The sequence below is a fragment of the Lithobates pipiens genome, unplaced genomic scaffold (genome assembly GCF_037356315.1).
Source record: "Lithobates pipiens isolate NorthernLeopardFrog02 unplaced genomic scaffold, aLitPip1_a1.2 Scaffold_16, whole genome shotgun sequence".
Classification (NCBI taxonomy): domain Eukaryota; kingdom Metazoa; phylum Chordata; class Amphibia; order Anura; family Ranidae; genus Lithobates; species Lithobates pipiens.
The window spans coordinates 384,100,424-384,127,889 of NW_027507748.1; the positions used below are offsets into that span (position 1 = coordinate 384,100,424).

General features: G+C 44.3%; 1 protein-coding gene across 3 annotated transcripts in view; it reads right to left on the reverse strand.

Moving 5' to 3' along the window:
• RPH3AL (rabphilin 3A like (without C2 domains)) overlaps positions 1-21,590 on the reverse strand; it is a 296,941-nt gene extending 275,351 nt beyond the window's left edge. For 2 of the 3 annotated variants that reach the window (XM_077482244.1, XM_077482239.1), the window contains exon 1: positions 21,312-21,484. The gene's annotated coding sequence lies outside the window, so the exon portion shown is untranslated. The other variant, XM_077482240.1, reaches the window with a different exon arrangement.
• Between the last annotated feature and the right edge of the window lie 5,876 nt (positions 21,591-27,466).

Below are 27,466 nucleotides of genomic sequence, written 5' to 3' on the forward strand. Positions count from 1 at the left end.
TCTCAGAAAACACTCCTTCAAAGGTTCGAAGGGGGGTCCAGTTAAACTCTGCAAAACTAAAGATAAATCCCATCTGGGAAAGGACAGACCCTGGACCGGTCTCTGTCTGGACAGGGCCCTAAAGAATCTGACTACCCATGGATTGGTAGCCAAATGATCCTCCAAAAAAACACTAAGGGCTGATACTTGGCCTCTAAGGGTACTGATGGATAACCCCTTATCTGCCCCACGTTGTAAAAATTCCAACACTGCGGAGGAGCTTCGTATAGAGAAAGAGCTCTCTGCGCACCACTTGTTGAAACGTAACCAGACCCTTTCATAGATCTGGCGAGTTTCCTTCTTCCTACTGTCCAGAAGGGTAGAAACTAGTCTCTCTGAGAATCCTTTAGATTTTAACAAACCCTCCTCAGTAGCCAGGCCGCTAACTTCCACTGGTGTACCTGTGGGCATAGGACTGGCCCCTGAGAGAGGAGATCGTCCCGAAGGGGCAAGAGCAGGGGAGGTTCTATCGCCAACCGTTTTAGTACTGAGAACCATGCTCTCTTTGGCCAATGTGGAGCCACCAGAATCAGAGATGTGTTTTCCATCTGAAACTTCCTCAGAACTGCTGGCAACAACACTGGAGGTGGAAAGGCATAGCAAGTTCCGAAATGCCAATCTTGGCTCAAGGCATCCACCCCTAGAGCTCCCTCTCCCCTTTTTAGGGAGAAAAAACAGGGGGTTTTTGCATTGTTTTTGGACGCGAACAGGTCCACCTCCGGAGACCCCCATCTCTTTACTATGAGATTGAAGACCTCCTGGTTGAGAACCCAATCGCCCTCCCTCAGCTTCTTTCGGCTGAGAAAATCTGCTACTACGTTTTTCTCTCCCCTCAGGAAAACGGCTGAGAGCGAAAGGGTGTAGGTCTCGGCCCAGGACAGAATCTCTGTTGCTAAAGACAACAGGGTTCCGCTTCTGGTGCCACCCTGTTTGTTCAGATAGGCCACTACGGACGAATTGTCCGACCGCACCTGAATGTGGTGACCCTGAAGCTCCTTTTTGAAGAATCTGAGGGCTAGTCCCACTGCCCTCAATTCTTTCCAATTGGACGATCGAGTCAACTCGTCGTCTTCCCAAGTGCCCTGGGCTAGAAGGGAACCCAGATGTGCCCCCCAGCCTTTTCCACTTGCATCTGTGGTTACTACCCGCGAAACCGGGATGAGCCACAGACGACCCTGCGACAGATTTGTCACTTTCCTCCACCACCAGAGGGATCTTTTTACCTGGAGGGGAATATGTACCAGGGTGTCTAGGGCCTCCTGACTGTGGTCCCACACCCCTAGGATGAAGGTTTGTAGGGGACGAAAGTGTAGCCCTGCCCACTGTACTGCTGGAAGGGTGGATGTAAGGAGACCTAGTACTGACATCAGAACCCTTATGGAAACCAGCTGGTTGCTTTGAAGAGAGGCCACCGCACTGTCCAGTTTTTGTACCTTTTCTTTTGGCAGAAAAACTCTCAACAGTGTTGAGTCCAACAGAAACCCTAGATAGGAGATCTGTTGTGAGGGGATCAGGCTGGATTTTTCCAAGTTCAGAAGCCACCCCAGGTCTGTAAGGACCCTTTTGGTTAGATTGAGATCCTTGACCAACTGAGCTGGGGATGCTGCAAACAGAAGCAGGTCGTCCAGGTAGGCAATTACACATACCCCCTGGAGCCGAAGAAAGGCCATGGCTTCTGCCAGGACCTTGGTAAAAATGCGGGGTGCAGAGGATAGCCCGAATGGCAGGGCCTGAAACTGAAAATGTATTGTTTCCCCGCCCAGATCTATGGCAAGGCGTAGAAACTTCTGCGAGGCCTCCGCTATAGGGATGTGCAAATACGCGTCCCTTAGGTCCAGAGACACCATGAAACAGTTGTGGGGCAGGAGCGCTTTTACTGAAAAGATCGATTCCATGCGGAATCTCTTGTATGTCACTGAAGCGTTTAGAGGCTTTAAGTTCAGAATCAGCCTGAACTTCCCTGAGGGTTTTTTTACTATGAAGACGTGAGAATAAAACCCCCTTCCCTCTTCTGCTCTCGGGACCTTGCGAATAACATCCTGATTCTCTAACTCCCTCAGAGCTTCTAGCAAGGCCTCGGCCTTTACCATGCACCTGGGTAGATGCGTGACAAGGAGCCTTTGAGGGGGTGGTCTTAGGAATTCCAAGAGGTACCCCCTTCTTATTACCCCTAAAATAAATTGATTGGGGGATATTGCTTCCCACTGTGGAAGAAAGGCCCCCAGTCTTCCTCCCACTGTAGTTGGACTGTCACTGGGTTTTACTGGGCTGGATAGGAGGGCGAAAAATCGCCCCTCCTCTGCCCCTGCCTTTTTGGGGCCAGGTTTTCTTTTTTGTCTCTGGTTTAGAGGTTTCCCTACGCCCCTGCGGACGAAACCCCTTCTTTGTTGGTACAGGGATTTTCCGTTTGAGAGGAAAGGACTTTTTCCTGTCCGCTGTCAGGTCTAGAACCGTCTCTAGCCCTGGGCCAAAAAGGAGGTCCCCCGTGAGGGGAATCCCACAAAGTTTTATCTTGGAGGCATTATCCCCTGGCCATGTTTTTAGCCAGAGGGCCCTTCTGGCCGAATTGGCTAGAGCCGCCGTTCTGCCCGACATGCGGACGGACTCAGCAGAGGCATCTGCTATGTAAGAGATCCCTCGCAGCATAGTAGGGAAGGATGACAGAATGGTTTCCTTATCTGTGCCTGCCTCAATATGTTGTTGGATCTGTGAGAGCCAGTGCTCTAAATTGCGAGCCACAACTGTAACTGCCATTTCAGGCTTAAGATTGCCAATGGCCGAGTCCCACGTCTTTTTAAGCAGAGAGTCAATCCTTTTATCCATGACATCTGCCAAGGCCCCCATGTCTTCAAACGCCAAGTCTGTGTGTCTGGAGACCTGGGAGAAAGCGGCATCCAACTTGGGACTTTTATTCCAAAGGCATGCCGGGTCCTCTGAAAATGGGAACCTTCTTTTGAGGGATCTGGATAAAAAGGGTTTTCTCTCCGGATCCTGCCACTCCTTTTTAACTGTTTCCATTAACACATCGTGTACTGGAAACACCCTTCTCTTTGGCTCCCCCAAACCAGAATACATTTGGTCATGCAGGGTAAGGGGCTTTTTATCCGTCTGGATACCGAGGGTTGTATAAATTGCCTTTAAGAGGTCCTCTACCTCATCAAGGGATAACTTATATCTGGAGGCTTTCCTGGACCCATCCTGGTCCTCCCCCTCGGAACCCTCCTCGGAATCAGAAGAGGAACTGTCTGGAAATTCCCTATCTGTCCCTGAAGGGCCTGCAACCTCTGTCCCCCCTACACTAGGGGGTTGGACCGGGGCAGAACTCTGTGCTAGAGGTGGGGTTGTATCCTGGGGAGATGGACCCGTGGGAAGCTGGAATTTTTCAAAAAGGGACCTAAAAGAAGAGAAGGTGGACGAGAGCTCTTTAACTGAAGCTGCTAGTCCTGACTCCTGTTCAGATTCCCTTTCCCTAACAAGGGAGTCAATACAGCCTTTGCACAACACCTTGGTCCAAGATTCCCCTAAAATGTCCCTACAGGAGGCACACTTCCTTCTAGAGCTATGCGTAGACCTAGTTTTTTCCGCAGCTTTCTAAAAGAAAGGAAAAAGAAAAAACAGAAAAAACAGAGTCAATCAAAAGCTCGGGATACAACCCTGGGAGTGCACTAGACCCTTTTTATAAAACGAAGGGATCTGAGCCTCCCCTCCCCCCTGGCCACCCAGGGGGTCTGCCCCCCCCACCCATGATAGAACCATACATTGGGGTGGGGGGATCCTAGATAAAGAGAACCCCTCCCCAGGGCGCTCTTACCTTAGGAATGCTGGAGACAGAGTCGGTCGTTTGAGCCTCGGCTTCCGACATGACTGCAGGTGGCTGCTTAACACCGAGTTCCACGCTGCCTGCGCGCGTTCTGAACTCATCTCCAGCTTGTGCCCGGCCCTCCTATCAGCTCCACGACCCGGAACCGGAAGTCGATCGAGGTCAAGCCTTCGTTTTCCGCCAGATACGACGTCGCCCGTCGTTCGGCCCGCTCGGTTCAAGAAAAAAAGGAGGCGGACTGTACGCCCGTACAGGGAAATCATCCGAACGGCTTGCCAGCTGCGTCCCTGTAGACGCGATAGGAGTCCCCCACGACCTGAAGCCGCGCTCGACTCGGAAGGGGTGGCAGTACCTGGTGAAGGTAAGTAAACCGTTCGACCCGTCCGACACGCGGACGTTGGTTGCGAACGGTTTGAACCCGGCTTTTTTAAAACGAAGCCCCTGCTTCTATCCACCGGGCTCTTCAACGTCAAAATGGCCACAGCCTCCCCGACTGATCGGCCTAGTTCCTTGCACAGTGTCTCCCCGCCGGAGGAAACACTAATAACTGAGGTCCGGCAGGGGAAGTAAGAATTTATGGGCTGGCGCAGTGTTTCCAGAGGAAGAGGAGGAGTCTATCTCTCATAGTGGCTGTCCTGAAAGACGATTAGGGAAATTTCATTTTTAAACTCTCACATATATAAAAAAAACGTTTCCAGGCAATATTCACACTTAGATATACACACATCCAGTCCCACGGTATCCTCAGCCAGCCTGTAACACACAGTTTACCCAAATAAACACTACGCTCTGGCCACAATAACCCCGCCCCACATAGGGGATGTATCGTAATTACACTGACCAATCAACACCGCCTCTTCCCTATTTGACCACTTTCAACATGGTGGTCGGTATGCCTGATGAAGGAGCACGTATGCTCCGAACGCGTGCACAACAACGTCATCACAGTGTGACCCCGAACAATCCATCAGCTGACCCCCCGTGACGCTGCGATACCGAGCCGGAGACGCTGGGCGCCACCGGACGAGAACACACAGCCAAAGAGGACAGCTTACCCCAGGGAGCCCTGTGATGTACCTGATGACCATATAAACGATGTGCCTGATTTACTCCAATAGAGAGTGAGTGGATTATCTTGTGAATAAATACCTGTGTTTTATTATACTGCACTTAGGTTGGCGCTGTTTTTTTTTGTTTGTATATCTCTTAAAGGTGCCTTGTACCCTTGAACATGCTGCCTCCCTGCTTGTGCTAAGAAACCCTTTTTTCCCTGTGGCTATAATCTACCATTTCCTGCTAATAACTGCACAATTTACTATTGACTATTATCTGGATTGCTTATTAAGAACTGCAGAATCTTGTGGACTTGTCTTCTGAAATACTACACTAGAAGTCCAAATACTGCTGTATATCATAGTCACAGTACATACCTCCCATCTCCCTATCTTTCACCCCATTTTTGTGTTTTTTTGTCCTTCCCCCTTCTCTCCCCCCCCCCCTCGCCTTCCCATTAGCCTTCCTCCACCCAGGATATATGAAACCTAGCAGCGCAACAAAAAAATCTGTTTTCTCTTACCTTGCGCCGGTTCTTACCTCCATTTGTGTGCTAGATAAATGATCAAGCGAGCGTATGAACCGGCGCACGCATAAGCGCAACACATAATATGCCGGCGCAATTCATAATATCGCACGCCGTATCATTAACAGTCCATTCACACAGGAGCAACACGGCTTCCAGCGCGACTTTGGGAGGCATCTTGAACACGACTGGAGTGTGAATCACAGCACGACTTGGGGCGACTTACAACGCGACTTTAAGTCGCCCCCAGGCCAGACGACTTGAATTTAAAAAAAAAAAAAAAAAAAAAAAAAAAAACGTCATGGGTTCCCCTCCAAGAGCATACCAGGCCCTTCAGGTCTGGTATGGATATTAAGGGGAACCCTGCACCAAAAAAAAAATGGCATGGGGGTCCCCCTCAAAATCCATACCAGACCCTTCAGGTCTGGTATGGAAAAGAAGATGGAGGAAGAAGAAGATGGAGTAAGAAACCGAAGGATGAAGAAAGGAAGAAGGAAGAAGACCAGAAGAAAGAAGATGAAAGAAGACTTTAATAAAGGAATTGTCAAAATCTGTCCCTTGTCATTTTTAACACTTTTGTCACTTTTTTGGTGAAATGGTAGGGGTACCCCCTTACCATTTCACACAGGGGGGGGGGGCGGGATCTGGGGGTCCCTGTGTTCCCCCCTTCTCCTCCCCCCTCTTTTCCTGCGGCCTGCCAGGTTACGGATAAGGGTCTGGTATGGATTTTGAAGGGGACTCCCATGCCATTTTTTTGGGCGCAGGGTTCCCCTTGATATCCATACCAGACCCAAAGGGCCTGCTATGGAATCTCGGGGGGGCCCCCCATGCATTTTTTTTCTTAATTTTTTTTTCTTAATGCTAGCATGACCTGTGTGCAAATAGCCTTAAAAAAAAAAAAACACAGAGGTGAACCAGCGCAAAAAAAAAAAAAAAGTCAAGTTGAGAGGTGCGCCTGTTCAACTTATGCAAATGAATCTACGTGGCTTGACATTTTCTAAGATTTTGCTGGCGCAGTGAACCAGTGCACTTGAACGGGCGCAAATGCCGCTTGCGCATGCGCAGTGGATAAATTGACCTAGCGCAGGTTCAAGTGTATTTGCAGGTGCAACAGGCTTGCTCAGAGAAAGTTACTTTTTCGTTCTATTTTGGGCATATTTGTTACTTGGACAGTCATATCCATACTTCCTCACATCATCTACATCGCCCCCATAATATTGGCACTTCCAGCTTCTTTTAATTCTGAGTTGAAGATGCCGTGCGCCAGGTCTATAGCGGCGCACAGATCGCGGCCACCTGGCATTATTAATAGTAAATGGGGAATTGCGCTGTGTTACAGGCGCAAATACCTTTGTGAATACGAAAACGGCGCAAAACTTTTGTAAATCAGCCCCATTGTGACTTGCAGAATCGGATCGCATGGGTGCAGACCAAAAATAAATAAAAAAAGGGTCCTGCGCGAGTTTTGTCCGAATGCGATGCAAATTCAGCCAGTTAGTATGGCTGAATTTGCATCGTACAGACATTGCATGTCATCTGCACAGCATGCAGTGCGTATCACATGCAATGTCTGGCATTGCACTAGTGTGGACTGGCCTAGAGAGTCCTATTTTCCTAGAGATTTATTTTAGCAGGGCAAAAAAAAATTAAAATATGTGTGAAGCATCCAAATGGATAAAATATAACATTTCTTAGGAGTGGTAAACAATTTATGCATGGTTAGCAAAATCAAGAGCAGCAACACATATAAAATAGGATCATTTATACCGAACAGCACTTAAATGCCTACTAGTGTGTGCATTATTCATTTCAGTGTGGCACAAAGCTAGACACATGCCAAAAACTGAACCTTATCATTTACTACCATACAATTCCTTTCATTAGCTGCACCTGCAAACACGGCTCAACTGCATGCTTGAGAGAATGTGTCAACTTAATGAAGTGCAAATACTTTCTACAGACTCCTTCCATCTTGTAGTTTGTACTTCCTAAATAAAAGGCTTTACAAAAATAAAATGGAAAATTTACATTAGTTGTGTTTTAGAAATGAGTATACAAACATTACTAGAACAACATGCAATATCCAGAGTTACTTGTAAGGTTTTTAAATAGGGATATAATTTATATAGCGGGCCGAACGTTAAAAAAAAAAAAACAAAAAAAAAAAAAACACAGACTTCAGTTAAAGTGGCAACCCTAAAAAATACCCAAAGTGTAAAAGTAACAACCCTAAAACACCTACCGAACCAGTATGAAACCGGCCTTAAATGCCTATCCAGAGTTTAAAAATAACAACCCTAAAATACCTACCCAAAGTTTAAAAGTCGCAGTCCTAAAATACCTACTTAGCAGGTTACCAATATATCTAATTGACTGCTGGTTCTGACATCTTTGCTAAAGCCGGGTTCACACTGCTGCGACATACACTCTGACTTTGGGAGCACATGTCGCATGATGTGTGCAAATCAATAGTTCCCTGTGAAAGCTGTCTTAACCACTTACCTACAGGGCACTTTCACCCCTTTCCTGCCCAGGCCATTTTGCAGCTTTTAGCGTTGTCACACTTTGAATGACATTTGTGCATTCATGCTACACTGTAACCAGATTTTTATCATTTTCTGCACACATATAGAGATTTATTTTGGTGGTATTTAATCACTGCTGGGATCTTTTACAAAAAAGACCAAACGTTTTGAAAAAAAAATGTTTTTCTTAGTTTCTGTCACAAAATTTTGTAAATAAGTCATTTTTCTCCTTTACTGATGTGCTCGGATGAGGCAGCACTGATGGGCACTGATGAGGTGGCACTTATGGGCATTGATGAGGCACTAATATTCTAAACTTATGGGCACTGATGAGCCATGATAGGCGGCACTGATAGCCGCACTGGTGGACACTGATAGGCAGCATGGCTAGGCGGCACTAATTGGATGCAGTCATTGTTCAGCTGATCATTTTCCTCCTGATACAGTTGATGTTTAGATGGACTTTCCTTGAGCCAGGTGGTGCTTGCAGGGCCACCTACTGCTCAAATTTCAGCAGAAATCAACCAAGATTCAAGACATCTACGGGATCTTTTAGTACTGAGGCCTTCATCCGGAAATGAAACAGATGTCGTAATTAGGGTTGCCACCTTTCTTCAAGCCAAACCTGAACACTTTAACGGTGCACGGCATGATTTCTTTTTTTAGTATATGCTATAAGATTGTAAAAGACCTGCCCCAAGGAGAGTAGTAATGCAGCTTAGTGCGCCACAGTGAACAGTGAGCATGGCCAAATTGAGTTCTGGATCGCGGGCAGATTCCCCGTGATTCTGTCCGCAATTCCTGAATCGCCACAAATCAAGGGACGTGCTCACAATCCCGTTACCCTCAATGTCACCCCGATGGCGTTGCAATTTTGCTGCAATTGTCGCTTGACTTAGCGTGGCAAAATCAACCAGAATCGCGGGACGCCTGACAGCCAAAGGAAGTTTCTATCCTGGCTGCGATCTGGAATGTCGAGGAGTGAAAGAGTCTGAGTCTTATGGACAGAATGCAGGGGACAGGAGTGTGTAATTCATATTAGGAGTCATGAGTACAAAACAAAAAGAGTGCTGCAGTCAGGAGTGTAGTGTGTAGCGCACAGCGTAGAGGTAAGAAGAGTGCAAAATTCCCCCCGTGAGCAAAACTCTCCTCCTCTTTACTATGTCATCCAAAATACCCACTCCCTCTCCTGCAAAAAAAAATCCAGCATTAAACTTTATGGTAACCCTCCTCCACCCACCCCCCCCCCCCCCATCACCAGCAAAAATCAATTCTCCCCTTCCCAGAACAATCCTGCCAAAACAAATCTTCTTCCCCCTTCCACAGCAGCATATGTCCCCATCCACTACCCCTAAATCCCCAACACAATAACCCCTTCTTCCTCATTTTAGCACTTATCCTCACCCCCTCCTAATACAAATAATCTTCTTCCCCTACCAGCACAAATTATCCTTCCCCTCCAATACTCTCGGGGCTGCCAACAGGGGGTACCATGGGCCTACTGTAGGGGTCTCAGCTCACAGAGGGACCCAGACAGCAGGGAGATCAGTGCGGCAGGCAGGGGACAATTACAGAGGAGACAAAATGGAAGAGAGAGAGAGGCACCAGGTAGCCGCTGGTGCAGTAGGTTTTCTTACATTAAATGTTTGAAAACAATCTGTACTGCACTCATAAATGTGACAGAGGGGTAGCCATAGATCACAGTCTCTGAAGTCTGCTGTCAGCATTCTCCCGATCCACGCTGCGCTGATCACTCATCGCAGGAGGAAGCCAGTACAAGGATAGAGAGAGAGCTGTAGGGAACTCCAGTGAGCTGTCAGCCCCGGATGATGGAGGCATGGCTAAGCCTCCGAAACACCTCGATTGGCCACAGTGTCCCAGGCTGTCAGCTCATCTGACAGTTCACTGGAGTTTCCTACGCCTCTGTATCGGCTTCCTCCAGTGATTCAGTGATCACAGCAGCCTAGTTTGGGAGAATGCGGACATGGGTGCCGATATAAGGGTGGTAAAACCAGCAGTTGGCATCCCCCATTTGTTCAGGGTCACCTTATATCAGCACCAGTGGTAACTATGGTGTGTAGGAGCCCCCCCCCCCCCGTAGCAAAGCCACTGATCAGCAACCTTTATTATTTTTTTATTGTGCTCAATGTGCTAAGCTAAAAAAAACACTGAGGGTTAAATACTACTGTAACCCCTTCCCCCAGCAGGTTGGCACTGCTGCATGAGCCGTCGTAGCCCTATGTTGGCTCTTTAATACGCTGTAACAGGCGTGCGCCCCCACAGCGTGTCCTCGAAGCTCATACGTGTGCCTGGCATGACCGATGATGAACATCCTAGACATGTGCATTTAGTTTCGTTCCGATTCGAAATTCGGACGGATTTTCATTATTCCGGTGCATCCGAATTACCGAATTACAATGCTAACTAATTCAACCTAATTCGGCTGAAATTCGACTAAATACCGGATTCGAAATGATTTGATCATGATTCGACATTATTTCAACTGCATTCGAAATGATTTCAACATGATTAGACATTATTTCAACTGCATTCAAAATGATTTCAACATGATTCGACATTATTTCAACCGCATTCGAAAATATTTTGTGACCCGAATTTAGGGCCATGTATCTCGGGGTCACTTGGTGCTAGAAACTCCAAATTTGAATATGTTGTAGTGCTAGTACTATTGTGTTTGCATACCACATTTGGGGTTTCTAGCTATAAGTGACCCCGAGATACGTGGCCCCAAAAATCAGGTCGCAAAATGTCATTCTCTGCTGCAGAAAAGTATGAAAACACAATAGTACTAGCACTACAGAATATCCAAATTTGGAGTTTCTAGCAGTAAGTGACCCCGAGATACATGGCCCTAAAGTCGGGTCACAAAATATTTTCGAATGCGGTTGAAATCATTTCGAATCATGTTGAAATCATTTCGAATCATGTTGAAATATTTTCAAATTTGGCTGAAATATTTTCAAATGTGGCCGATTTTTCGAATTCGGTAGAAAACTAAACGAAATCCGAAAACGGATTTAAGTTAACGAATATAACTAAACGAAATTAATGAATTAACGAATTAAAACAAAACGAAACTAAACAAATTTTTTCCTTTTGCACATGTTTAGAACATCCCGGTTCTCTCATGGGAAAGGCAACAGATCGTGTGCTCCTAAGTAGGAACACCGATCAATCTCCTCCCCTAGTCAGTTCCATTCCCCCCCACCCCCCCCCCCACAGTTAGAACACACTTAGGGAACATATTTAACTCGTGATTGCCCAATAGTGTTAACCCCTTCCCTACCAGTGACATTTTTATAGTACTCAGTGGCTATTTTTTAGCTCTGATCACTGTATAAATTTCAATGGTCCCAAAAAAAAAGTGTCCGATCTGTCCACCACAATGTCGCAGTATCGCAAAAAATAAAAAATAAAATAAAAACTCAGATCGCCATCATTACTAATCAAACAAAAGAAAGAATATAAATGCCATAAATCTTTTCCCTATTTTGTAGACGCTATAACGTTTGTGCAAACCAAGCGATATATACACTTCTTGAGATTTTTTTACCAAAAAGATGTAGAAGAATACATATTGGCCTAAATAGATGAAGACATTTTGTTTTTGTTTTTTTACATTTGGGATATTTATTATAGCAAAATGTACAAAATATTGTGTTTTTTTTTTTTTAATTGTTGCTCTTTTTTTGTTTATAGCGCAAAAAATAAAAACCGCAGATACCACCAAAAGAAAGCTCTATTTGTGGGGAAAAAAGGACATACATTTTATTTAGGTGCAACATCGCACGACCGCACAATTGTCAGTTAAAGCAACGCAGTGCCGTATTGCAAAAAATGGCCTGGTCAGGAAGGGGGCAAATCCTTCCTGGGCCGAAGTGGTTAATGAAATGCTAACACAGTACAAAACTCTACAGTTGCTCTCATTCAAAGACTCTGCATCTTGGCATAAGACACAGCTATGACAAGTGTGTGAAATGTAATCTATCATAAGTAATTGATACATATAATCTTACTCTAGATCCAACAGCAGCAACAGTTAGTATAATAATCCCTATGCAGCATACATTCACGGTGCTTGAGAAAAAAAACAAAACAAAACAAAAAAAACAAAACTTAAGAGCATGAAAGAATAATCATAGAAAAGGGGTTGTAAACCTCAGTATTTTTTACCTTAATGCACTCTATGCATTAAGGTGAAAACCGTCCCGTGGTGCAGCAGCCCCCCAGACCCCCCCTTTTACTTACCTGAACCCGGTCTTTCCAGGGATGGGGATAAGCACACCAACTCCAGCCGGTGTCTCGGGTCCTGATTGGATAGATTGGCTCCTGCTGCTGTCCATCATATCCAATGAGGCGCAGCAGCAGGACACGGGAGCACACCCTCACAAGTGCCCCGAGGGAGAGTGGCTCTCCAATGGGGCACTCTAGAAGAGGAGGAGCCAAGAGTGCCACTGAGGGACCCCAGAAGAGGAGGATCTCACCTCATCTCAAAACCATCTGCACAGAGGAAGTATGACATGTTTGTTTTTGTTTTGTTTTTTAAAAACCTTTACATATCCTTTAAACTTTCTCGCCGACACTTCTCACTTTGGATATTTGTGCACATATGGAAAGTTATATCCTTGACTTAAAACACAAATACCCTAATCTATAAATTGACAAAAGTAAACAAGTGTCAGCCGTATCAGCAAATGATGCAAGCAGTGTTCTGTTCTAGGCTCCACTTCATACTTGATCATAGGTGTCCTCATATCTGTACAAAACAAGTAATGTATTATGTACTTAAGAACATTGTGTGGGAAGAATTACTTCAAAGACATATTGGGAACTCAGCTTTAAAACTGGATGGGGGAGTTAAAAGAAAAGGTTTAATAAATATGGTATTGTCTATTCCATTTTACAGTTATTCGAATATAATGTTGGCCTTTTTAAAGCTAAAAAAATTTTTTTTATTATTATTTTGGGCGTAAAGTCTCAAATCAGATTTTTTTTTTAATCTACTGTGTTTGATGGAGATTTATTTACACTTCCTTTCTGGTAGATTCAAGTGAGATTTTATCTTTCCAATGGGAAGGAATTCTGTCATGAGAACAATGGTTCCCATCCCCTAATATTCCCCCAATATTGCGGTTTTCGTAGCAACTGCAAATGTTGGATATATATTCAGTTTCTTGGTGACATTGGTGATGAGAACAATAAGGAAGCCCGGAGATTCCTCCTATCCCTGAGCTAGTATACATCACATACTAGCTCATTATGCAATACTTACATAAGCACAAAGCTCTCTCAGCGGCGCCCACATATCTCGGAGACGGCTGACATTTTTCCTTGAGTTTCTTCAATGGTCCGCAGGCTCCAGCGCTGTGATTGGCCGGATCCACAATAACATCACTCCCATGCATGCGTTCATGGCACAAGGCTTGGAAGGAAAGCCATCCGTGCCCGTTTCTTCAGTGCACATGCGCCAGTGATGTCACTGGCCACATGTTTACTAAATATCTCCTAAATGGTGCACGTTTAGGAAATATTTTCACTACCTATTAGAGCTGCACGATTCTGGGAAAAATGAGAATCACGATTCTTTTGCTTAGAATGAAGATCACGATTCTCTCAAAATTGTTTTATTTGAAAAATTTACAGGCAGGGTATCGCTGAGGCTGAGTATTGGCAGGATGGGTATTGGAAGGGTATGGCAGAGTATTGGCAGGGTATGGCAGAGTGTCGCAGAGTATTGCCAGAGTGTCGCAGAGTATTGCCAGGGTGTCGCAGAGTATTGGCAGTGTATTGTAGAGTATTGGCAGGGTATTGTAGAGTATTGGCAGGGTATTGGCAGGGTATTGCTGGGTACTGCAGGGTATGGAGGGATGGCTGCTTCCATTTCTGGATCTCTCCCCTCCACTGTACAGATTAGTACAGAGGGGGAGAGAGGAAACAGCGTCATGACATGACGCCGGTTTGTTTACAAGTGATCGCTCCGTCTGCGCGATCACAGTGTAAACAGCCTGGGTGTAGAAAGATGTCCACCGATTCGGAGCTAGGCCAAAGCCGTGGCCTTTCCTAAGGCCGAGACCGCAGAGCGCTCCGCTGAGTGCGGCATGTGCCGATCCGAGCGGGGTGACCTGTTCGGATCACGGATCGGTGACGATCCGTTGCACCCCTACTACTGTGTATAGCAGTGCGTACTCACACTGCTGTTTCCCGGCCACTGTACCCGCCCACAACCAGGCAGAGACACGCCACATTGCACGCTCCAATGACTGACATTAGTTCCGGTGGCTGACGTTGGTTCCGATATCCGTCATTTGCGTTCCACGCTGGTTACGCGGAACCGGCGGCACTAAAAGAAAATCGCGGGTCACCCAGAACTTAGATCGCGTGGGGGGTGAATCGAGATCGCAATCATTTCACGATTAATCGCGCACCTCTACTACCTATAGGCAAGCCTTATTATAGGCTTACCTATAGGTAAATGTAAGCGGAGGAAGTTTACTTCCTCTTTAAATCCTGTAATCTGTGCAGGTTGTCTCTTTAAACACAGATCTCCTTCTCAACTTGTGACTTGCTACAATGTTACATTATTGCTATCTGATCACTGGAATTGGGTTGAAGGGGGGGGGGGGGCGCATGTGAAAATGCTTCCATTTGTCTGCAGCAGACTGAAAGGTGCATTCAGCCTAGGCAAATATCAGGGCTCATTTGAGCCACAATTCACATAAAAACACACAGAAAGCTGAAAGGCTATGTTCACACCTATGCGTTTTGCAGTGCTTTTGCAGAATTACTCTACAGTTCATTTAACATTAGTTCTTATGGGTTACATTCACATCTATGTAGTTTCCACTGATGCAATTTTTAGAAAGGTGCAGGAACTTTTTTTAAAACACTGCACGGTGCATTTTTGACTGACTCTTCCAGCATGAATCCCTCCAGATACTTTCAGACCAGTTATCCTGAAATCAAGCCTGGAGGTAAAACCCTTCCCCGGCAGGGGTCCCTCAAGGACCACAGACAGCCTCTCCTCAGCACTCCATCTTCCACACAACCCCCTTGCTGGCATGGCTGAAGTCTATTTATGGAAATTTCTCAGTCCCCTGCCAGCCCACTCCTAGGGATTGGCTGAGGTTCCATAAATCTTCATAACAGCTCCTCCTCACCTCCATCCACTAGATCTAGAATGTTCTCCAATATTCCAGATACCAGGGGGAGACACCAGAGAGCTGTCAGGATGAGTCATTCAGCCCTGACCCAGACGCAGTGACTTAGGTTTTAATCCTAGAGCCAGCCAAATGGTTTTACCTACACTACGCTTCTAGTAGCACACACAAGAGGGTGCTGCACCATATTGAGTATATAACTATAGAAAATCATACAAAGATTAAAACTTTTTTTGACTATATACACACACACCATCATGCAACAGCTACCATTATCCTATATGTAGAATTGATATTCTTACCCAAGTGCATTCAACGGACTTCCATTACTGATTGCTTTGGGCTAGTTCACAACTTTGTGGGTTTAGGTTAGTTGTGTTGTGTTTTAAGTTTTAAGTGCATTTCTAAGTATTACCAATAAACCATGGACCCATGAGATAATGGGGGCCACTCCATGACTGCCACTCCTTTTCATGTAGCAGCAGTGGGCTTAAAATTTTACTCCATGATGCCAACCACCCCCCCCCCCCCCCAGAATTTTTTTTTTTTATCATGTTCCCTTAAAGCATGCACAGTGATTGTGCTGTGTAATTTGGGCTGTTGTATAACCTGAAATACCTGGCTGATCCTGCCTGGTTCCCCCGCTGTAAACTGACCACGATTTATCATGGCTGCTGAGCCCTGACACCATAGTCAGTTTACGTGCCTCTGTCAGCCACAGCTCTCCTCTGTCCACCTCTCCCCCTCCCTCCCTGCCTGTCAGATAGCCTGTGCTGCTCTGCTCCCCGCCCCTTTCCTTCTTGCCCCTATAATATCATAAACATACAGTCATCTCTGTTAGCTAACATTATGTGTCCCAGTGTCTGTGCTTTATAAAAACTATGCTGATTTCTACCTTATTTCACAGCACCTCCTGGAGCTCACGTGACCGCTTGGCTGTCTCCTCCTGGCTGACGTCAGTGGGAGTTCTCAGCCCCTCCTGATGTAGTTGTCTGCCTGGGAGTGGAGAGAACCGTGCAATCACGTGAGTGCTGGGAGACGCTCTGAAATAAGGTAGAAATCTGCATTTTTTTTTTATAAAGTACAGACACTGGAACACATAATGTTAGCTAACAGAGGGGATTGTATGTTTATGATACAGTGGCTTTACAACCATCTTAAGTTCTTTTCTTCTCAGGTTTTGCTTCTTTTGTTGTGACATAATGCATTTTGGCCCCCATAAACTGTAATGTGAGCATAAAAAACAAAACAAAAACAACGCATCAAAACCCCCTAAAAAACAAACATGCACAGGCATGAACCCAGTCTCAGGGCTGGTTTACGTCTGTGCAGTGTATTGCATTTTAGGCACGTTATCACTGAGCTCTGAAGAACGTGCGTATTCATAAAAGCAAATCAAAGATGCAGCAAGGAGGATTATTTTAATCACACATAAATGCACAGGTGTGAACAGGGCCTTATACTGGATTTTTTATTTAAATAATCATCCCTCACACACAAGAGCCCAAAACAAACATTCTGTTTGACCAGAGTCAGGCTGTTTGTATGGATTTCTCAGACAATAAGGAAGCATGATGAAGATGATTACAGGTGACAGATCAGCTAGGCTGTAGAAAAGACAACCAGAATAGGACATTTAGCTTTTGGCATTGAAGATCTGTGAGATTTCTAGATGCACTCTTTACATTTCTATACTGTGCAGGAAAATATATTGCACCGACAAAGAAAATAAACATTGAACGCATGTCAGTTTCTAACAGTGAGGGCCCATTTACATTACGCGTTGAGATAGCACATCTATTTTTTGTACATTGAGGAGCTTTACGTTAAGACATCCCATTCATTCTGAATAGGCCGTCAGCGCAACTGATGGAAAAAATGAACCTGTACCATTTGGAATCAACCACTGCATCATAACACATAGTCTAACAACTGTGTGTTTTCCTGCACTAAAACACAAGTACATTGTAATATAGTGGATTAGGGCCCTTTCATGGGGGGGGGGGGGGGGGGGGGGGGGGCAGATCTGGCTTGGCTCAGCACAGAATCTTTCAGCTAATCCCCTGCTGAGTTGAGCAGAGAGGCCGGATGACAGGTTCCTTTCTGCTCCGCTTATGCAGAGTAGGCATGGACACAGCCTGCTCTGCTCCGTTGGCAGCCAGATGTAACCGGACAAGCTGTCTGTTTACACCTGACTACCCTCTGATCACACTGGTACAACATCTTTATTCAAAAAAATGTATTAAAATCCAAATTCAGTCCATATGGTACAAAGGCAGAGCTGGATATAGTAACGCGTTTCACACCGTATGTTAGTGCTTAGTCATAGCTCAGCACGGAATTTGGCAGCGGATCCCCTGCTGAGTAGAGAAGAGAGGCCAGATGACAGGTTCCTTTCTGCTCCGTTTAGGCAGAGTGGGCATGGACACAGCCTGCTCTGCTCCATTGGCAGCCAGATGTAAACTGACCAGCTGTCCATTTACACCCAACTACCCTCTGATCTCATGCAGTTAGATGGAAGGGAGGAGGATCTCCTTCTGAGGTTTTTTTTGCCGGATCAGACCCAGGAGGTAGCCAGGGGTAAACAGACACAAGTCTATTTACATCCGACTGCCCATAGAGGAGAATGGAGGGTCCAAATGGGTCCAGCTGAAAAATGGACAGTCGGACCTGATTGGTGTGAAAAGGAGCCCAAGTGTTTTAGGACGCTATTCAAAATGAACTGCGCCTGTACGCATCGCACCGATGCCCATGTGGTAATGTACATTGCAGTAACGTACAATAAAATGTGGCACTAAAGGAAATGGGTATTACATTGAAATAAGGTTATCATTATCTGACCAATGACTTGCTAAGTAGTATATCCAAGGTTTGATAAATTCTGGTAGTACAGACCCCTAGACCATGGGTGCTCAACCTGTGGCCCTCCAGTTGCTCCCGAACTACAATTCCCATCATGCCCCTGCCTTTGGGAGTCATGCTTGTAACTGTCAGCTTTGAAATGCCTCAGGAGACTTCTGCAACAGCTGTAGGGCCACAGGATGAGCACCCATGCCATAGACTACAGGGTCACATCCTCAGTGCTGTGCTGGACTTTTGCTCTAACTTAGGGTCCTTTCACATGGGCAAGTTCTGCTCAGTTTTTTTTTCTACATTTTGACAGCAGCTGTATGTTGTTGTATGTCAGGCTACCACCTCCAATCCATCATGTTACGTCCTGGAAAAAATGGGAATGAATACATCCACCTGTATGGAGCTTCTGACAGGACCACCTGAAAAGCTGACAGATTGACCTAATCAGAAAGCCTGTGTAAAATGGGTCTTAGGTTTGTTTATTTTGTGCAGAGGGGGAGAGTGTCAATCATGGACTTGTAAAACAGATCGATGGTAGACAATATATGCAAGCTCATTGCCTGCACGTGTCTCTTGTATGAGACCCTGACAGAGGGGATTAAACATGAACACTTCCATGTAATGCTGCAAGTGCAAAGTACTGCAAAAAAGTTAACGTACACTATTTTGGATGATGGGGGGGGGGGGTAAACCTCCTGTCTTTTTTTCCCCTATCATCTCCCTTCTTGTAGACTCCACAGGAAGTGAACTTATATCACAGAAACAAGTGTCCTCATTGTAAGATTCCCTGTCTATACCCTTACTCTTATTCTGATTAAGGATTAGCTCCGGCGTGTTCGCATACTCCACATGCAGAGCCCGCCAGGAAGTCGGTGAAGCCGCGCATTGGGGCAATGTCTCACTGCCTGTGATTAGCACTGCGCTGACTTCCTGGCGGGCTCTGCACGTGGAGTATGCAAACACGCAGCAGTGCATCCTTATTACAGATTAGCATTGAGTTTGGGCATCTGCTAAACTTTGAATCTACAATTTGTTTTACTCCAAGCCCACCTATTTGTTTACATGAGCTGCAGGATGGATGGGAATGACGTAAAATGAAGTGAAAAAAATAAATAAAAAAAATGCAAATGTAGAATTCTGCTCCAGAAGAGTTAGGAGGATGTTCAAGCTCATCTCTGTTGGTGGTCAGGACTATCAGAGTAAAACTCCCTAACACAGACAGCAGTCAAAAAAAGTGGTAAGGTCATGTTTTAACTCCAGAATTATCTTGCTTTAAATTAATTGCTTTAGGAGTAGTAGTACCGATTGGATGAATTTCTGGTTTCTTTGATGGCAGTTTCTCAATGCCAAAAGATTTTCAGTTTCCCTGGTTTGTAAATGAGTACATCTGAAGCGCCACGCCAGAAGTTAGTCTCCCAGATATGAATTTACTTCAAATGAGGATAAAAGATTTGATCACAGGGCCAATGCATTCCAGGGGTAAGACAAAAGCTGGATAAGCAGACTAGTACATTTTTGACGAACGACAGTTTAAAGTCCGATTTTCAGATGGTCAGTACAGAAAGCGTCACACAAAAGTCAAAAGTACAAATACGCATGATCAGAATAAAGGAATGACCCGGAAGAGTTCGGTAGTGTAAAACGACTAAATTAGAATTAACATTTGTGACGCGGCAATTGATGAAATGTCAAAATGCAGCGCACAGTCTCATCTTCTTTAATGGGATAATAATGAAGCTGCTTTGCTGGTGATATCGTTATGCCAAACCTATTTTAAAAGGCCTTTGTTTTGTAGTGATGTAAATAATATTATTAACATTATGGTTGTTTGATTTTTTTGGGGAAGTTACCACAACACCATTATCCTGTAGTTTTTAAGATCAAAGATACAACTATGTTGTAATTGTTAATTTTCCATTGTGTTGTTTTTAATGTAACTGCCTACTCCCAAACTGTCATTTGACGATCAGGAATGATCTAAAAATCGCGACTCAAAAAAATTTTTACTAACACGAAATTAACAGAAGGGGCCCTAAGGGTGGCGCTCGAGAAATTAACTTCCTCTTTATACGCTCGTAGTAAGTCACTACGTTTGTGTTTTGTCGAACGACACTTTGCGGATAGTATGCTAGACAAAATCCTGCACACGTACTTTTGACAAAAATCAGACACTCGGTCATATGTCGATCGAACCGTGTGACATTATCTGGTGGACTTCTTGAAGCCACAAAATCTGACACTCAGGATTGATCAACAGAAAACTACTACTATGCTGAAATAATAAAAGCATTTTCTTTATTTGATAATGTTGATTACTGCACATCCCTACTCTTTGAGCTGTTACCAAATTATACATAGAAAGTATGTTGACATATAAAGATAGTTCTTTGAATAAGTCAGCAGAAAAAGCATTCATGGTATGTAAAGTGCAGAAACCCATAGTAATAAGGTTACCACCTCATCCCTTTAAACCTGAACTCACAGGTTTTAAGGCTAATTTAATGCAGATAAAGCACCAAGCGAGTTTAATTACCACCTTAACCAGCCACGGAACCTGTGTAATTAATATGTGTCTGGTTTTAAAGGGATGAGGTGGCAACCATACATAGTAATTGGATTTAAATCTATATATCGCTTAACAACTGCCTTAGTGTTTTCATTATTGCTGATAAATTACTTTGGGTTATTGCATTTATGTACTGGCCTTAGAATAAATGAAATAATCTCAGATTACAACAGCCACAATAGTATAGCAGTTTTTTTTTTTTGATAGATTTCTAACATAAGGGGGAAATCCACAGATATGAGCAAATACATCATTTTAATTTTGAGCTAGTAGCAACAATGCAATGCATTGTAGCCGGTAGGAAAAAATATCTTGCATGCTGCATTTGGATGAGTAGACCGTCATAAACACAGAGCAAGGGAAAAATGTATGGCTACATGCATTAACTCATTCCACGTTACTTTTATGTTTTTTTTTTTTGTGTTTTTCTAACAGACATCTTTTATAACATATATAACCAATGATGGAAAGTTATTTTACATTATTTTATTTTACATTAATGTCTTTTATTAGTGGAAAAAAAAAAAAAATAAAAAAAAAAAAAAACTTTGAAAATCAAAATAAATCTTAAATACCAGGAATAAACGCAGAAGAAAGCTTTTTACGTGTCTCCTAATGACAGCGGTAAGAAAAAAAACAAAAAAAAACACAAAAATAAAGGCAAGCAAACAAATCCAGGACCCATGCAAAGCTGCCAGAAAGCAGAGCTGTAATAAGGAAAATAAGTGACAGGCACTGAAAGGAAACTTACCAAAGCAGATGTACGTGTCAGGTAGGATTTCGCTTTATTTCTTCAGCTCAGAGGCAGCTTTGAAAAGATCAGTTGCTTTTTTAGAAAAGGGAGGCAAACACAAGACAACTAGTATCACTCAAAGGCTGAATAAAGGTTTCAATTAGCAGTCAAGTGAACAGCTGCAAACAAGCACAGACCTGGACTGGCAAACACACAGGAGCTTGGTGCACGTCACAAGGACAGCTTGATGACTGAGTCAGAGGTGGGGAACTACATGCGTCTCGTCATTTGCCATCCCTGGGGACACAAGGGACATATGTCAATTACATTCAAATCTTAAAGCTTACAATACTTTAACGGAGACACTGGTTCCTGCTCTATTTGATATTTCATGCTTAAAGTGATTGTAGCCGTATTAGTGCACTTGTAACAACACAATTGGGTAACGCATTACCCTTTTTTAATTTGCAGTAACAGTTACATTTTCAGGGCAAGCTTTTGGGGTCTACCCCCCCCCCCCTTCTTTGAAGGTCCAAGCAGTACCGATTTTGCTACTGCCATCACAAGAAATTGAAAAGGCTATTTTACATCTCACAAATTAAGACATAATTTAAAATAACAAATATTTGTACTTGTAATAAATTACGTGATCAACTCCCAAAGGGGCCTTTTAAAAAAAAAAAAAAAAACAGTTTTTTCTTTTTTTAATTTTCTTCAGGAGCTAAAAATGTAGGGGCGCTGGCCCTTTTAGACCCCTTTCACACTGCGAGTACTGGCCATTAGCGCTAAAGCGCTGTTTGTTTTAACTGCACTTTGGCGCTGTTTAATCTGCGCTTTTTGGCCATTAGCGGGGTGCTTTTAACCCCAAAGAAGAGGTTAAAACTCCCATGTTGCGGTGCTTCCGAATCGCTTTTCAGGTATTTTGGAAGCGCTGCCCATTAATTTCAATGGGCAGGGCATTTTGGGAGTGCTGTACCTGTTATCTTTGATAGTGCCCTGTGGGAGGGGTGAAACACGTCAGCCACAGACTACAGCATCGCAGTAACATCACGTCTAGGGATGAGCTCAGGTGTGTTCGCCTGGTCCACGTGCAAAGGCCGCCAGGAAGTCGGCGCCAGGAAGTCACAGGCAGTGAGACATTGCCCGATCTCTGCAGCCACGCATCGGGGCAATGTCTCACTGCCTGTGATTAGCGCTGCGCCGGCTTCCTGGCGGGCTCTGCACGTGGACCATGCGAACACGCCTGAGCTCATCCTTAATCTAGTCCAATGTACGTTGGAATGCAGGTGAGGTTGTGAGAGATCTTGCTGCTTCCTGGAACAAGCAGACTGTCTTTTGATGCTACATTCTTTAATTTTCTACTATGGAACATTGTAAGCTTGATTTCTACTGAATAAACAAGACATACTGCCAGTGGCTAAAAAATTTTGGGGGGGCGCAAACAAACTGAAAAATTATGAAAAAAACCCATCAAACGCAGCCACTGTGCCATATCAAATGCTGCCCCTATGCCCCATCAAATACAGCTACTGTGCCCCATCAAATACAGCTACTGTGCCCATGAAATGCAGACTCACTGTGCCCCATACTTACTTACTGTACCAGCAGCTTCACTCGGGCTGTGCGCTCCACGGAGCTGCCAACGTCACTTCCGGTTTGCCTCTGGAACAGGGAAACCGGAAGTAACCTCTTAACTTGAATAACAAAGCTCCCGCCCATAGTAATACTACGGGCAGAAGCTGTTCAGCGATTTGGATTGCGCCGCAAAGCAGGTCAAAAGCCTGCAAATGAAGCGCCTCGTCTGTAATCTCGTGATTGCATTGACATGGCGCTTCCCATAGTGCACTGTGTCCGGTGCCCGAACACAGTGCACTTAACATTTTTTTTTTCGTGACTGCTGGGTGGGGGGCACCCGTGCACCCCCTATAGATGGGTCGCCACTGCGTACTACACTATGTGGGTTCTCTCTCCTTTATGTCCTTGTTTGAAACATCACAGGAAGAATTATATCTTGGAGTTGGAGTCTCATCACCCTGCTCATCAGACTAAGGCTGTTTGACCCACAATGCAGTACTGCTTGAGGGGTCCATTGGATCTGGCGAATATAACCACTTGGGCAGGGGAGTACATTATCATCTGTGCGGATATCAATTATTATCGCAGCACCTTGGGAATTGTCAGCACAGCAGCACTTGTGAAGGAGTCTTTGCAATTGGAATTTGATTTATGCAATTTTGCACACTTATTTGAACTTTCACTGGCCACATGCTTATTTAATATTTTTTTTAATATTTCAATTCTTTTTTGGACACGTATTTATGCACAGTACTAGCACTTTATTTTTATCACTATTCCTTGAGGTTTGGTTGCGCTGTAGTATATATTAAATTTTTGACCCTTGTCATGAACAGCAGCGGCAAACCTAACACTAAATATTAGCTGTAGCACTGGTGATTGACTGTTTAATATAGTGTTCCCAAACCACCCCAAAGATCCTGCTTGCAGGACTTTTCCGAATGTCCCACAAGCGCACCACCTCAGTGTGAAAAGACACACTGAAATTAATGGGAGGCGGTTTTCAGGCTTTATTTTTAGGGGATATTTCTAGCGCTAAAATGCCTGAAAACAGCCTCATTGTGAAAGGGGTCTTAAACTAAGGAGTTTGAGCGGGAAGAGGGTGTACCGCGTGACATAGCAGAACATCCTGGAAGGATTGGGGCTTATTATATAAATAGGTGTCAGCTGAGGAAATTTTTCAGTGAGCCGATGTCGGTACAGCGAGCTCCCCCACCCTTGGTGGCAAGGCACTTTATGTGGTGTTGTCACCTTTTCAAATAAAGGGGGGACTTGTGGTTATTTCTTAAGCCCCATACACACCATCAGTTTTTCTGCTGGGTTTTTCCTTCAGATTTACCAAAACCATGTAGTAGAAGGGCCTGTCTGATTGCATAAACATTGAAACTCCTAAGGTTTGACCTCATATTATATGGTTTTTGGTAAATCTGAAGGAAAAAACAGCAGAAAAACTGATCAAAGTCAGTGTGTATGGGGCTTAAGTGTTTTAGCTCGAGTCCTTAATGACTGAGTGACATTTATGGAGAAATAAGTTTGTTTTTAGTTATTTAGAAATTGAATAAATATTATTTATTATTAATAAAAAATGTATACCAATAAATGTGCCCAGGCAAAAAAGTTTGCCAATAAAAAATTGTTTGTGTCTCATTATTTATTATATAAGTACTTATGTATTCGGGGGGGGGGGTGGGGGGGGGGGGGGATGATGCGGCCTGCATTCCCATTTTTAAAATTTCACCTGCAAAATGTTTTAACTGTTTTCACTGTAATAAGGTAGTACACCAACAAATATGTAATTCTTATCAAGGTGAAAGTCCAAGAAGTACAGGGAGAGCTCCCCAAAAAAGGTATTTAACCACTCCAGCTCCAGAAGATTTACCCCCCCTTTCCATTTTTAGCGATACGGCACTGTTACTTTAGCTGACAATTGACACTATATCCAAATAAAATGTATGTCATTTTTTCCCACAAATAGACCTTTCTTTTGGTGATATTTGATCACCGCTTTTTTTTTTGCGCTATAAACAAAAAAGCCTGTCAATTTTTGAAAAAAAAAAATATTTTTTACATTCTGCTCTAGAACATATCCAATAAAAATTTTAAAAAAAATCAAATTTCTGGATAAATTTAGGCCAAAATTTATTCTGCTACATATTTTTGTTAAAAAAATCCCAATAAGCGTATTGATTGGTTTGCACAAAACATAAACTATGGGATATATACTGGAATTTTTATTTATTAAATAATTAATTAAGCAGTTATATTGTAAAGCGCTGCGTAAATTGCTGGCGCTATATAAATCCTGAATAATAATAATAATAATAATAATTATTATTATTTTTACTAGTAATGGCGGCGATCAGCGACATATAGTGTGCAGAGCCCACCAGGAAGTCAACACAGCGCTGCGCTAATCACAGGCAGTGAGACATTTCCCAATCTCTGCAGCCGCGCATCGGGAAATATCTCACTGCCTGTGATTAGCGCAGCGCGGTGCCGACTTCCTGGCAGGCTCTGCACTTGGGCTGTGCGAACATGCCAGAGCTCATCCCTACACTGTACTAATGACACTGGCTGTGTCCCTTTTACAAGGGGAAGTAATAGATTTTATTCCCTGCTTTGTGTGTAAAGAAAATATGACTTCCCTGCTGACAGGACTGGGCTCTGCCTTGTTTACATAGGCAGAGCCCTGTCCGGTGCCTAATCACAGCACAACTGGGTTTCCGGTGGCATGTGCCCTCTACCTGGAAGTGTCAGATCATGTACATGATCCGGTGCAGTTGAGCTCCCATATATCTAGGTTATGCGGCAAGCAGTTAAGAGGGATTCACACACACACACACACACACACACACACACTATTTTCCTCTACTACCTTTTCACTTGATGCTCCTGATGACGCACAGCGGCGCATGCGCTACACCCAGAGAGCTCCTGGAATGTGTGATTTGGGTATCCCAGGAGGTTTGGTCAAAAAATGTGTATTTAAAGTAGAACTATAACCAACACCCCCCCAAGTCACCAGAACTAGTGTCCCTATATTTCCCCTTTATTAATGTTCTGGAGACAACACAAAATTTGGGATTTTCTTTTACTTTCAATGATAATGGTAAACAGGACAAATAGGGAGACTCTCCATAATGGAGACGTAGACAGCAATAAACATCTGTCAGGTGTTCTAATCCCTCTCCACTCTGTTTGGATACTGGTTGTATGAGCAGAGGAGGGAGAAGTTACAGCATTATACTGCTTCAGGTAGTTTTTTTCATAGTGCCAGTGCCCCAGTCCATGCCATATCAGTGCCCAGCAGTGCCCCAATCCGTGCCCAGCAGTGCCCTAGTCTGTGCCATATCAGTGCCCCAATTTGTGCCATATCATTGCCCAGCAGGGCCCCAGTCCATGCCAGCAGTACCAGATCAGTGCCCAGCAATGCCCCAGTCTGTGCCATATCAGTGCCCAGCAGTGCCATAGCAGTACCCCAATCCATACCATATCGGTTCCCCAATCCATGCCATATCAGTGCCCAGCAGTGCAACATCTGTCCCCAGCAGTGCCACAATCCATATCAGTGCACAGTGGTGCTCCAATTCATGCCATATTAGTGCCCAGCAGTGTCATATCAGTATGCAGTGGTGCCTTATCGGTGCCCAGCAGTGCCCTGATCCATGCCCTATCAGTGCCCAGCAGTGTCCCAATCCATGCCATATCCTTGCCCAGCAATGACATATCAGTGCTCAGCAGTGCCATATCAGTGCCTCATATCATTGCCCAGCGGTGCCCCATTCGTGCCATAGTGCCACATCTGTGCCCCATCAGTTTTCTACAGTGCCACGTCATGTGTAATTTATGTCCGTAGAACACCTGATGGTGCTCCCTGCATGTTGGGCCTTGTGGCCAGGCTGTGGAAAAGTCTCACACGTGGTATCACCATACTCGGGAGGAGTAGCATAATGTGTTTTGAGGTGTAATTTGTGGTACGCATATGCCATGTGAGAGAAATAACCCCTTAATATGACAATTTTGTGAAAAAAAAATTAAAAAATTCTTAATTTGCAAAGAATTGTGGGAAAAATTACAACATGAAAAGACTCAACATGCCTCTTAATAAATACTTTGGAATGTCTAATTTCCAAAAAGGGGTAATTTTGGGGGTATTTGTACTCTCCTGACATTTCAAGAAATGAAATATGCTGTCAGTACATCAGGTGTAATCAATTTTCAATGATTGGCACTAAGGATGAGCACAAGCGTGTTCGCAACCCGCACGTGCAGAGCCTACCAGGAAGTCGGCACCGCCCAGCACTAATCACAAGCAGTGAGGTATTTCTCGATCTCCGCAGCTGCAGATCTGGAAAATGTCTCACTGCCTGCAATTAGCACTGTGCAGTGCCCACATACTGTATGGGTACAATGTTTCATGACTGAGTAATTGTCATTCAAATTGTGAAAGCACTGAAAGCTAAAACTTGGTCTGGTTAGAAAGGGGGTTTAAGTACCCAGTGGTTAAGTGGTTAAACTTTAACTCCAGCCAAAATTAGAAAGGGTAAAGGTCGGAACCTTCATCAGGATTTATTACTGTTTGTGTCGATTTCCCTTCA